Here is a 12,473-nt window from a genome sequence, read left to right on the forward strand (position 1 = left end):
GTGAAAGATGGATTGAATAATCTGTCCTCAAACCAGCAATTAAAGCTCCAGACTGGAACTTCCTGCGTCTGCGTGGACAGAGCGGGACACTTTTACTGGTCCATCAAAGTAGTCTCATCTGGAAGAGCTGATGGCGCTCATGTGTGAATGTGTTGCTATTAATACTGTAGTTAGTGAGTCTGACGCTGCAGCATCACTGAAATACTGAGAGAATCCAAATGTATTATACTTACAATAATTGTATTGTGTTTTAAAGTAAAGCTGAGGATGTTATTTATTTCACTAAAAACACACAGGTTAGATTGACTACAATGAAAATAAAGGCCCTGAAATACAACCTAAATGCAACAAAAGTGGGCACACCTTGTCTCAATCTTCAGTTTTTAAATATTTTGCATGTTTGCCTTAATTTTTATTGACAGGTTTGATGGTTCTTGGCATGCAGGATAGAAGTCTGCTTCAAATATGTGCAGAGATGTTCTGTAACTCTTCACAGAGGATTTTTTTTCAGCTGCTATTTGCTGGAGGAGTTTAGTTGCTCTGACTTCTGCTCTAAAATGCTACAAAAGTGTTGCATTAAATCCAGGAGACATATTTATACAGGTCAGAGTCTTGAATTTTTTCTTCTTTAAAAATGTTTGTGATTGTTGCGATGTGTTTAGGATTATCATCGTGTTGGAAAATTCTTCTCCTGCGAAGCATGTTGAGGTCATAGGTCATTTTCTCATTCTGTATTTGGAGCCAAACTTGCACCACAGCGCCATCTATGACAATAATCTCATCTACATACTGTTAAGTAAATAAATAAATAAATAAATATTACATATATTTTAATGTCCAAAAACTGTAAAATAAATTAAATGTTGCAAATTTTAGTAAAATATTAATGAAATATTGACATATTTTAGCTGATTTAAAGACAGCACAATTTAATCTTATATTATTTTTAAATATCCACATTTTTTAATCTGTTTTTTTAGTCAACACTTTTTAATCAAATTAATATGTAAATTATATTTTTTTCCTGCATTAATACCAGATATGTACTTTAGCAAAACCAAAAAAAATCTGTAAAATACCAGTTAAAAATCGAATTTGTTATTTTTTAATGCCATTTTTCAATCCTTAACATGCACAACGTTCCTTCTAAATACTGGCAGATATCTGTAAAATGGCAATATATAATATTTGTTTTATGTAACAAAACAGGAACAATCTGTAAAATAACAATAAAAAAAGAAAACAGTGTTATCATTTTTCATTGCTTAATGTACACAAAATTTCTTTAAAAAAATACAAATTTTTTTATGATTTAAATACAGGAAAAATGTATAACTTACTTTTAAATGTTTTAAAATAAAAAATTAACATTTATAAAAATACAGATATTGTGAAGGTTTTTTATTTATCCTCAATTAACTCATAAATTAGTACTGTTGGTGATTGTAATTGGTATTTTCTGTAATTATGCAAAACAGGAAAAACTGTAAAATAACAATTAGAATATATATATAGAATATATATATATATATATATATATATGTGTGTGTGTGCGCGTGTGTGTGTGTGTGTGTGTGTGTGTGTGTGTGTGTGTGTGTGTGTGTGTATTTCAATGCTTAATATGCACAAAATGTCTTTCAAATAAAAGCAAATATTTGTAAAATAAAAATATTTTTTGCTGATTTAAATACAGGATATAATGTGTAAAAGAACAGCTTACCATTTATTTGAAAAAAAAAGATTTCTGACGTGTAGATTATTTACAATTTTGGTCTATTTATCTACCATGAACTCATAAATTAGTACTTTTTGTGATTTTAATTGTTTTCTGCAATTTCAAAAAACATGGAAAATATGTGAAATGACAATAAAGATAAATAAAAGTAAATTTGAAAAAATTTAGAAACTACCAAAAAAAGTCAACTATTTTTTTTTTAAACAATGTATGGCAATAAAGCATTTAAATCCTTTATATAACGTCTATGGTGAAGCTTTGGGGGCTAATGCTAAGCTAGCTGCTGTTGGCTGCTCTTAGAATGAAAATGTGTGAGTGGCGGAGGATTTGGAGTCGACACCTGAGTAATGTTACTTCTTCTACTCAGGAATTAGTAATCTCATTACTTTTTTTAGATTTTTGCTGCATCATTTTAGTGATTTTACCTCCCAGTGTGGCCAAACTTCAACCCGAGTAACTAAAAACTCAATCTTTATAATACATTTACAAATTAAAACCCTCTCGGCAGCCGTTGTTCTCCAGGTTTGGCGTGTGAAGGTTACCTAACTTGCATTTTGCATCAGTGGAAACCTGCTGAAGAACCAGGGTGAAGCTTTGACCTTGGAGTTGATCTGACAGAACCTGTTGCCACTGTGACACTTTGGCCCTGTTTAGTCAACACCGCCTGTGCTATTCTCTCTGTTTTCACATCAACACATTTTGTTTCCTGTACAATACAGTGTGAAGAAACTGGTTTCCATTTCTTATCTGCGCCGGCGTTTGAAGAGGCTGTTTACGCTGCGCAGACGCTCATCGTCTTTCTGCTGCTGCGAAAGTCAAACTTCAATGCTTCTGATGCGATTCTTATCTGACGAGGCTATTTGTCATTTTGCTGTTGGGCGTTTTTCTTATCTGACACCTGAATCTGCTGCTTGAAAACTTTGTATAAAAAAACCAGGGAAGACTCAAAGGTGTTGTTTTTTTAAAGTCAGCATGTAGTAGACGAATATTTGGCCGCAGTTACAGCATTGATCTTGTGTAGATAGCTCTTCCACATCTGGAAACTGCAATTTTACCTCATTTTTCTTTGCAAAACTGCTCACATATCAAAGTTGAACAGCTTTTTCAAGTCCAGCCACAAATTCTTAGTTGGATCGAGGTCTTGGCTCTGATTCAGCCACTCCAGAACCTTTATCTTGTTGTTTTTCAACCATGTTTTTCTGTATGTTTTCCAGCACAAAGAACCTTAACCCTTTTAAATCAAGAACGACGTAAAAGTGGATTTTACTACTTAGCCTGCAAGCTAAAAGTCTGAAGCTAAGGCTGCATGTTTTGGGGCTAAAATAAACTTCAGACTCAAGCTAGTAGCTGTTTCCCTGTCTAATCTATTAACCTTTGACTCTACAGGTGCTTTAAAACCAAAAAAGGAGCCAAAATAATAAAAAGCTACTTATAATTTAACCTAACCTAAGCTAGGCTAAGCGAAGATAAAACTTTATTGATCTTGATGCAAACTCTTGTGCAAGATTTTGCTCAGAAAAAAAACAAAATGACATAACATACGAACAAATACAGGTCCTAAACAGTAGAAAAGCAATAAAATATTAGTAGAATGCATCAGCAAGTGAGCTAAAGAACAGAAAAGCCAAATGTAATGCTGGCAATAATAATGAGTGAATAAGTAATATTACACGCTACTGAAATATTGCACCTAAAAAATGAAATATTTGTACATAAAATTGACAATGGTGGACATGAAAGTGAAATATTGCACATAAAAATCAAATTTTACACACAATGCTGGAATTGATATTGCACAAACTACTGAGTAAAGCAATATTTGAGATAATATTTATATTATTCAGTCAATTTAACAGCTTCTTTAATACCACAAAAATATTCATGTTACATGAAAGTATTGTTCAGTTAACATAGAACACAATGTTATCTGTTGAGTTTTAATCTGTTTCGGATGCTGTCTGAGGACTTTCTGCTCCACCTGCTGCTTCTCGTACATCAGACTGTCACAGAGCTGAAGTGTGATCCAGTGAGGCTGCACATTCTGTGGGTCACCGGCCATGAAAGTGAATTATTAGATAGTTTGCATCAGGAATTCAGGCCAGTGATACCTGTCCTCCAGGGTGTGTCGGCAGGACTCGGGGTCTGAAATGAAACCTGAAGCTCGCGGATGAAAAATAAAACCCCTCGTATTGGAATCCACCTTTAAATTTTCACAGGACTTTTCTCTTTTCCTTTTAAAAAAACTGAGCTACATGAAAATGTTTTATGGGGAAGCTGCATGACGCGAAGGGAAACCACCTCTGAAGTGGAGTTTGGACACTTGACTCATCCAATACATCACCTGAAAGTCTATCTTTGGGGAAGACAGCGAAGCTGCCTTTGATCCGGGTGGAAGCAGAGTTGTTCGGACTGGACGATGCAAATCACACGTGTCAAGTGTGAGCTGGACATTATTTCAGGCGATGGATTTATTTTTTTATTGCTGTTTTATTGTCCTAAATTAGCCCTGCAATGACTGCATGAGATGTTTCAAATCATTTTTGTTGAAAGTAAAAACCTCTGAAAATGATTAGAATATGCTGAGCCTGAATAGAGATTGGAGCACAACCAGGTTTTATATTTCATTAAAGTTTTGTTTAATTTGCTGGAAAGTTAGTCGCTAGAAACATCCCTAATTAGGATTATCAGCGAAATATATATAAAATGTCCAACATTATATTACCAATTTCTTCTTCTTTATGCAGCCATAACATAGCGTCCATATTTCTCCAAGTCTGAACATTGTTGGAGACGTTTGGAATAACACAGCTGTTTTTATACATTTTTATTGGCCTTTTATCACATTTTAATTGTTAAATATTCAGCATATTACTGGTTTATTGTTACCAGGTCCTCATTATCAGCATTCCATTGTTATTTCTGGCTTAATTGTATTAATTTACATACTTTTCTGTTGCATAAACTACAGCAGACCATCATATTTTCCACGCTACAACATATTTGTATTTAAAATCTGCATCTGCAAAGTGACTAGATGATCTAACTGTGACTAAAAGTGAAGTAAAAAGTTCAGTATTCATCTGAAATGTAGAAACACTCACACAGGACCTGATAAATTGGACTTTAAAGTTACATTTCAGGAGTTAACTTATTAAACAAGCTGCTTTAGTTAAACTGCCGCGTCCCTTTAAGTGTCAGAAAGTATTTAACTTTACTTTCCATGGAAAAGACTCAAGCCAAACACCTAATAAAGACAAGGAGTTCCTGACTTCACCTCACACAGCACTGACTCGCCGCTGCATTAAATAATCACCACAGCGCCGAATATTAACACTGAAACAGGATCTTCAGTTTCCTGTCCGCCGTGACGTTTAACAGGAGGTTTGATGTGGACTCATGCTGCAGAACTCATTATTAGGAACCAATGAGGCTTGAAATATTCTCAGCTGCAGGAAGAAAAAAAGAACGGTCCCAATGCCTTGTGACAACTTTGACCACTTTTTCCCCTTTAGAGTGTAAACTTATATGTGGAAAAGAGCAAAACCGAACAGGGAAAAAGGGCATAAAAACATTATTTACTCAGAGCAAATAGGAGCACAGAGGTCAAGGTAAACATCAGGTTTATGCTCGCTCTCTAAAACGCCGCATAGTGCACGTCTGAGTGCACGTTAAACTGCGCCACCTGTAGGAAATTTATCAAGAGGGTCTTTGGAAACTGGCAGGAGGTCTCATAACGTGCTAGTCAGCTGCTAAAGCTTTGCAGAGGAAAACCTGCACACGTTACAATAGTGGAGCGGGAGAATTACACCTCTGCACCGAAAAAAAAAAGCTAAAAAAATCACCATCCGAGCCACATTTCCTCGGCGGTGATTATCGCTCCCATCCAGGGGAGCGTATTACATTCAGCAGCGTAACAGTATATAGCTGTGATGCTAATGACTCCAGCGGTTTTGGAAATGGAACAACTTCCCAAAGTCCTAAACTTCTCAGGTAGCGTCTCTCAGAAACCAGGAGTGTTGCCGCGCTCGGACTTGTCCTCCATCATAAGCAAAGCGTGTAAAGAGCGATCCGAGCTGGAAGGACGGACCTCAAAAAATATCCGCTTCCTCTGGGCCGGCGAGGCCAAGTGTCGACAGCTGAAGTCTCATGTGAACGGACGGGTCCGGTGCTTTTTATGTCGTTTCTTAAACACTATCCAGAACACTCCTCTCGTAGGCCCCGGAGGTAAAATATATATGTTAAAAAATGCTTTTAGAAGTTCCAGGTGAGCATGTGTTGATACGCTTAATAACTCATCGTCATTTAGATTGGACCAGAAGGGTTCTGAATGAAAATGAAGAGAAGCACCACAGTCTGACCTTAAATTTGAGAAAAATAAGAAGATTGAATCTCTTTGAAATCAAAAACCATAGTACAAAAAGCTTTTTCTTGGTGTAACCCCAGCTTGAAGGGTAAAGATTAAAAAAAAAAAAAAAAAAGGTGATTAATGAAGGTAAATGGAAGAAAACTGCATCAAACAATCCATAGAAATCAAAAGAATTGGACCAACAGGGCAAGCAAAGCAACAAAAGACCCACAAGGACAGGTAATTTCAAAATAAAACAGGAAGCGGAACTACAATAACGCAGATATTTCTGTCAGAGAAAGGAAAAGATCGAGAAGTCTAGAAATGTTGCAGCCAGTAAGATATTTTTTTTATGTAGGAGTTAAAAGAATATAAACTATCCAGCACGACAACAAGACCTTTGATTTTATGGAAGTGTGAAGCAAACATTCATCAGAAAATAAAGTCAAAGTTACAGAAAGCTGTGTGTCACCTGATAGAGAACTTTCCCAGCTTTTTATGTTCTAAAAACGTTCCAATAAAGTTCCACAAAGTTCTAGTAACGTTTTAGGTAGTTAGTTTAATATCAGCTCCTGCAATGCTCTTAAAACATTTATTTTAATGCTGCATAGAGTCTCTCCTTTATTAAAATTAAACATTTTATAGAAGAACTTTCTCAACTGCAACATCCCTTAAACAGCCGAACAAAACATGTCACATTACATGAACGTTTTAGAAAATAGTGTCAGAGGGATATATGTAGTGGAATCTGTTATAGTGACAGAGCAGTAAGTGTAGTATAATAATGTGCAATAACAGCAAAGGGATATTTGCAATATAATCATGTGTAAATGTTAATTCCTGCTTGTTAGCTTGCTTTGGTCCCCCAGCTTTTGTCTGTTATGTGCACTACGTGTTATTGCTTGCTGCTTATCTTTCTTTTTTGTACGTCTTTGTTCAGTTTCGGTATTATGTTATTTGTAATGTCTTTATTTTTGATCTGCTAATGGGACTCGAGATGGAAATTCGCCGTATGGCTATAATCTGTCGTATTTACGTGTAAATGTTCATTAATATGAACTGTCCCTTTTAAAAAATAAAATAAGCATACATCTGTGAAAATTTTCTCAAAAAACGATAAAATTCAAAGTTATATAAATTTGTAAAAGGTCTCTGCTAAAGTGCAAAGTATAGCAGTACAACAGGGCAGATGATAATAATCTGACTTATTTACTTAATAAACAAATATTAACGGCTTTCTGCAGATGGAGTGTGGATGCTGGCATCTACAGATTGTTCACATGAGAAACAAGTTGCTAATGAACCACAACTCAGATGTGTGTCATACAACTGCAGATCTCAAACTTATTAAACTTATTAGGAGCATATAAGCTGCAAAAATGTGAAATTATAACTTTGTAGGTGCTCCTGTTGCCTTGTAATTAATAAATACGTCTTTGAAAGTCTAAATTTTTGCAGGACTGTAGCTGTGGAACAATCTATGGCTGATAAACTGCATCATATCATCTCTGTTAATACTAAACATCCACAACACAGAGAAGCTTCTGTTTCCACAATGCTAACTGTATAATATTCTCATAATGAAATAAAGCTTCGAGGTGGAGAATTTATATTAGAGATTCTTACTACTAGAATTACTCGGGTTCTTCGGGTAATCTCAGCCCTGCAGACTGTTTTCTTATCTTTGTCTATCTGCACCTGTTGTGTTTTTTTAATACTTTCCATGCTTCCGAAGCTACATGAGACCAGAAATGTTTAATATAATTCGGCGTCATGGCTCCGTCAGACCAGTTTCAGACCGAGATGTGGAGCAGGCAGCAGCTCTGATTTCCTCGTGCAGATTCGCGGCTCCATAAGCGTCACCTTACCGAAGCACAGGTGAGCTGAGCCCGACTCTACATCCATGTCCTGCCTCTGCTACAGCCTCACAACAGCTGCAGGTTTCACATACGAACACTTGATATGAAAAACGGAATAATCTGATGTGAACACCGTTGGCGAAATCCCCATCAGCGCAATAAAGAGTCCCGATGTGGAACCAGGAAGATTTTTCTGGATTAGGAATGAGCTGTAATGGTATTAATATTAGTCTACAGTAGCACATGCTGGGTTCTGTTCAGGCTGAGTGTAGAAGTAATATAACATTCTGTTTATACATGCACATTTTAGTCTAAAATCAGTTGCATTGAACCTCAGCAGATCTAAAGAGCATCTGGATTTATAGATTTTCCAACATGTTGGAGGAGAAGTGTTGCTTTATGCACAAGACAAGAGCTGTTTATTTTAAAAAATGCATATGAACAATTAGAATAAGTTTGTTTTTTTCAGTTTAAAGGAACAACATTAGGACACTGGGTTAGTGATGGTATAAGTCACATGATATTCACAAAGGAGACTCAGGTTGCGTCCTGTTATGTTGCAGCTTCAATTATTACCCTGTGGTGTTATGTGATGATCTGTCATATGTCTGTCTGTTAGCAACATTACTCAATAACGGACTAACGGATTTGGATGAAATTTCCAGTGAAGGTCAGAAATGACACAAGGACCAACTGAATAGATTCTGGCAGTGATGCAGCTTATAGCCTGGATCCACAGATTGGTTAAAGATTTCTGTTTCATTGCCAGATAGCAGCACGGCGTCACTGTAACCATGACAACAAGTGAACACTACATGAGCACATGATTGTGATCCTACTACAAATCCACCACTGAGGACTTATCAGGACTTATCCATCAGAAATGATCCAAGGAACAACTGATTAAATTGTGGGGGTGTTTCTGAGTCCCATCAATTGCTGCCGTCTGCTACATATTTAGGTCACGTGATTCGTATCCGTACATAACGTACACATGCAGAACACACACCTGCGCTCAGAGCAGATCATTGTATTTGTGGGTACTTCTATATTAAATGGACGCATTCTATGGTGCCGTGATTTCTGATCTCTGACAATGCCATATGGTGGAATGAGCAGCCTTGGTGGAGTGCTTTTCTTGTTTTGTGATTTTAGTCTTTCTTTCACTCGTTTACTTGTTTACTTTGGTTTTCAATCACTGTTTGGTTTAAGGGCCAGAACAACTAAAGTTAAGTCAGACTACTCATGCATTGACCAATGAGTCTTCAAATGCATGCATTGTTGAAAGACAAAACATCTGATTTACTGGTTTAGATATAAACTTTAAGTTGAAAACATTAATTTGATGGGTTTTGTTGACATAATATTGGTGCTAATTGCATTGACTTAATATTGTGTGTAATTTAAACTCAGATTTCTGGATGAATTGATTTAAAATTTAATTCAGGTTGAGGTAACTTAATAAAATTGGCTTGATGACTTAATTTTTCTTCACTTTGACTTCAGGATTTTATGTCTCGTCTATCGTAACATTTCTGGACAATTTCAGATGGTTAAGACTGGTATTTAAAAATACATTTGATTTTAGAAGAAAAGCTACTTCCTCTAATTCAAGGTAGTTTGTTGGTTGAACATAATTTTATTAGAAGTTATAACTCAAAAAGACTGATGCAAAGTTTGTTTTTTTTTCAGTTGGTTCCACAGAAAAGATAAAATCAGGCATCCTTTCTGCATCAACATTCAGCATCATCCAGTAAACCTATTGGGGCTTCAAAAGACCGTTTATTTAAAATTCTCTCTGGACAATCCATGTAAAAATCATCTAGTCTACAGTCACATTTCCACACATTGAAACCTCATAAGTCTGTGCTTTTTGCTGAGTCACAACCTGCTAAAAAGAACCAGAAGTGACGATGAGGAAATCCAGCAAATCAGATCCTAAACTCATCGTAAAGACACAGCGTCGAGGCCTGGGCCAACGTGAAGCCACCTGAGCTCAGCCCGTTCTGTCCTCGGTGCTGATGGGAAACCCAGACATCATGTGCAGAGTTTTACTGTGGGCTGCTCTTCTGTTTTCTCTCTGGAAAAAAAAACGCTCACATCCATGAAACACACGTTTGAGCCGCCCGGCCGAACAGGAAAGGGGGCTATATAGGCTATAGCATGACATGTGTAAGCAGATCTAGCGGCATTTGAAGTTTTAAAAGCTTCTGCCTGAAAGATTTAGTATTAAGAGAGGGGGACTGTATACGACACCCTTGCAGGACCCCTTATAAATTGGAATCAATTTTTCAAAGGAAATCATAAAACCGCTTTCCTTTTCCCCTCTTGCCGTGCCATGCTGATGGCTCCATTTAAAGTGGGCCTATCCACATTCTTTCACCATTACTGCTAAGTATCCGCCTCGAGCATTACCTTCGCTGACAGAGGGTTTAAACCGAGGTTAGGGCTTTTTAATGGACCAATTTGAGCCATTTTTACATTACATCAGGATATGTTGTGGTATTGTTTGGAAAAAGGAAAAGAATAATACTGGGCCGGGGAGAATGACAAAGCCAGTCACTTCCTACAAATTGACCCGGCTGATGAGAAAAGCAAAGTGTGTGTAACGGCTTGGACCGCTCCTAAAAGAACCCATGTGTTTTAAAGAGGATGGTTTCGAGTCCCGTCACGCTTCGCTTGCAGAGCTTGTAACAAAGATGGAGACTCTCCGGAGGTATCGGTGACGCAAACGGACGGACGGACGGACGGAGGGCTCCCGTTTGCTCTTCATCCCGGTCATCAGCGCTTTCATCAGCGTCCACAAAGTTCGTCCAGTAAATGGCCCTAATAACGTTTATCACTCCGGTTTATTGTTTCACGATTCCTTGTTGAGAAAATGTCACTGGCTGTGTAAAAACCTCAGATGAAAGGGAGGTTTTGGAGAACAGACGACCCCTAAACGCGCTTCAGTTTCAGCGGGACGTTCACTCAGCTCGATGTGTAAAATGCTCGTCCATGTACTGTGTGACATCCTGTGAACAAAACCGACACCGAATACATCCCAAAAACTGTGAATGCAGTCCAAAAAAAGTGCTTTTTGAGCAAAAAACCAGACTTCTTCAAAGAGGCAGTGACATTGTCAAGTCCAAACTGCAAAAACAGAGATTTTAAAGATGTTTTTTAACCTTTTTATTAATGAAACGTTGGAGAACTACAACTGTAAAAGGTTTTCCACTGCAGGAACTTGGGTGCAGGCATGAGGTGGCACAGATGTTTACAGGAAAGGCCTCGTAATCAACCCTGTCAGCCTTTCTGTTTCAGTTTCAACGCAGAATCTGACAACTTTGACTGCAATTTTAGCACTGAATGGAGCAAAACAACAACAATTATTAAGTACTGGATACCTCTTAAAGAGGACAATTCTCCAGATATCCTGTGTTATGTTTGCCCACTGTGCTCGACACACCTCAGGATTAATTACATTGAGAGGGTGTTACACCTCAATCTACAACTAGGATTCAAGTTACTTTACTGTCATATCGGCACAAGTATTCACATGAGGTAGCACAAAGTTAGCACTCGGGTCCCACTTGAAAGCTAAAGATACAAATAAAGAAAAATAAGGGAAATTACAAAGCAATATAAACAATATACACAATTTGACCAGTGGTAAACAGATAAATAAGCACGAGCAGCTATATTCTGTAAAAAGTTCAAATCACAGCCTTTCAGAAACATCAACGGGAGCCTTGAGTGTTTTTCTGTGTTCATTTGCATAACCAAACGATGTGCAGCTATTGTAGTAGAGACACGACACCTTGTCTGCTTTCAACAGCTGCATTTGATAAACTTTGGTTTAAATGCAGTGTTCTGTTGTCAGGTCAGGTCGTGTTGCCTGCTACTGGTACAATGTAACCCAGTACAACCTGCCGCATTGGAAATGGGTAGATGGTTTACCCAGGACTCACTAAGGTGAGAGTCTGTGAAGCATGTGTCATGAGTGTAGTGATGTATGGATCTGCAACATGGACCACATACCCACGCTAAGAAGTCCGATTGAACGGCTTTCACACAAGGAATCTGTCCTTGGTGTGACATGGAAAGACAAGATGAAAATGAGACTATTTGATATCACCGATTCCCATCCCTTGTCATCACAACTGAAATTCAACCGTGTCCGGTGGTCTGGGCACGTACACAGAATGCTTTAATCCTGCCTGGCTCGACAGATCCTTCACAGTGTTCTGAAAGAGGGTACGAGGCCCGTTGGAGGACCTCGTCTCAGGTACAAGGACGTCCTGAAGAGGGACCTTAAAGACTTCAACATGGACGTCCTGCACGGACCGAGCAGTTTGGCGCTCCAAACTACACAAGGGAGTCAAAATGACAAAGCAGCAAATCTAGAGAAACTGAAGAGACGATGGAGACGCCTGTCTATACGACCCTATCTATAAAACCTAGCTGATCTTCTTCCGCATAGTCGGCAACGCCTGAAGCTGGCCTGAACTAAACTAGGTTGACACTCTGAATATGTTTTACTTCCTGTACTTGC

The sequence above is a fragment of the Amphiprion ocellaris genome, chromosome 6 (assembly GCF_022539595.1).
Source record: "Amphiprion ocellaris isolate individual 3 ecotype Okinawa chromosome 6, ASM2253959v1, whole genome shotgun sequence".
NCBI classification, from domain to species: domain Eukaryota; kingdom Metazoa; phylum Chordata; class Actinopteri; family Pomacentridae; genus Amphiprion; species Amphiprion ocellaris.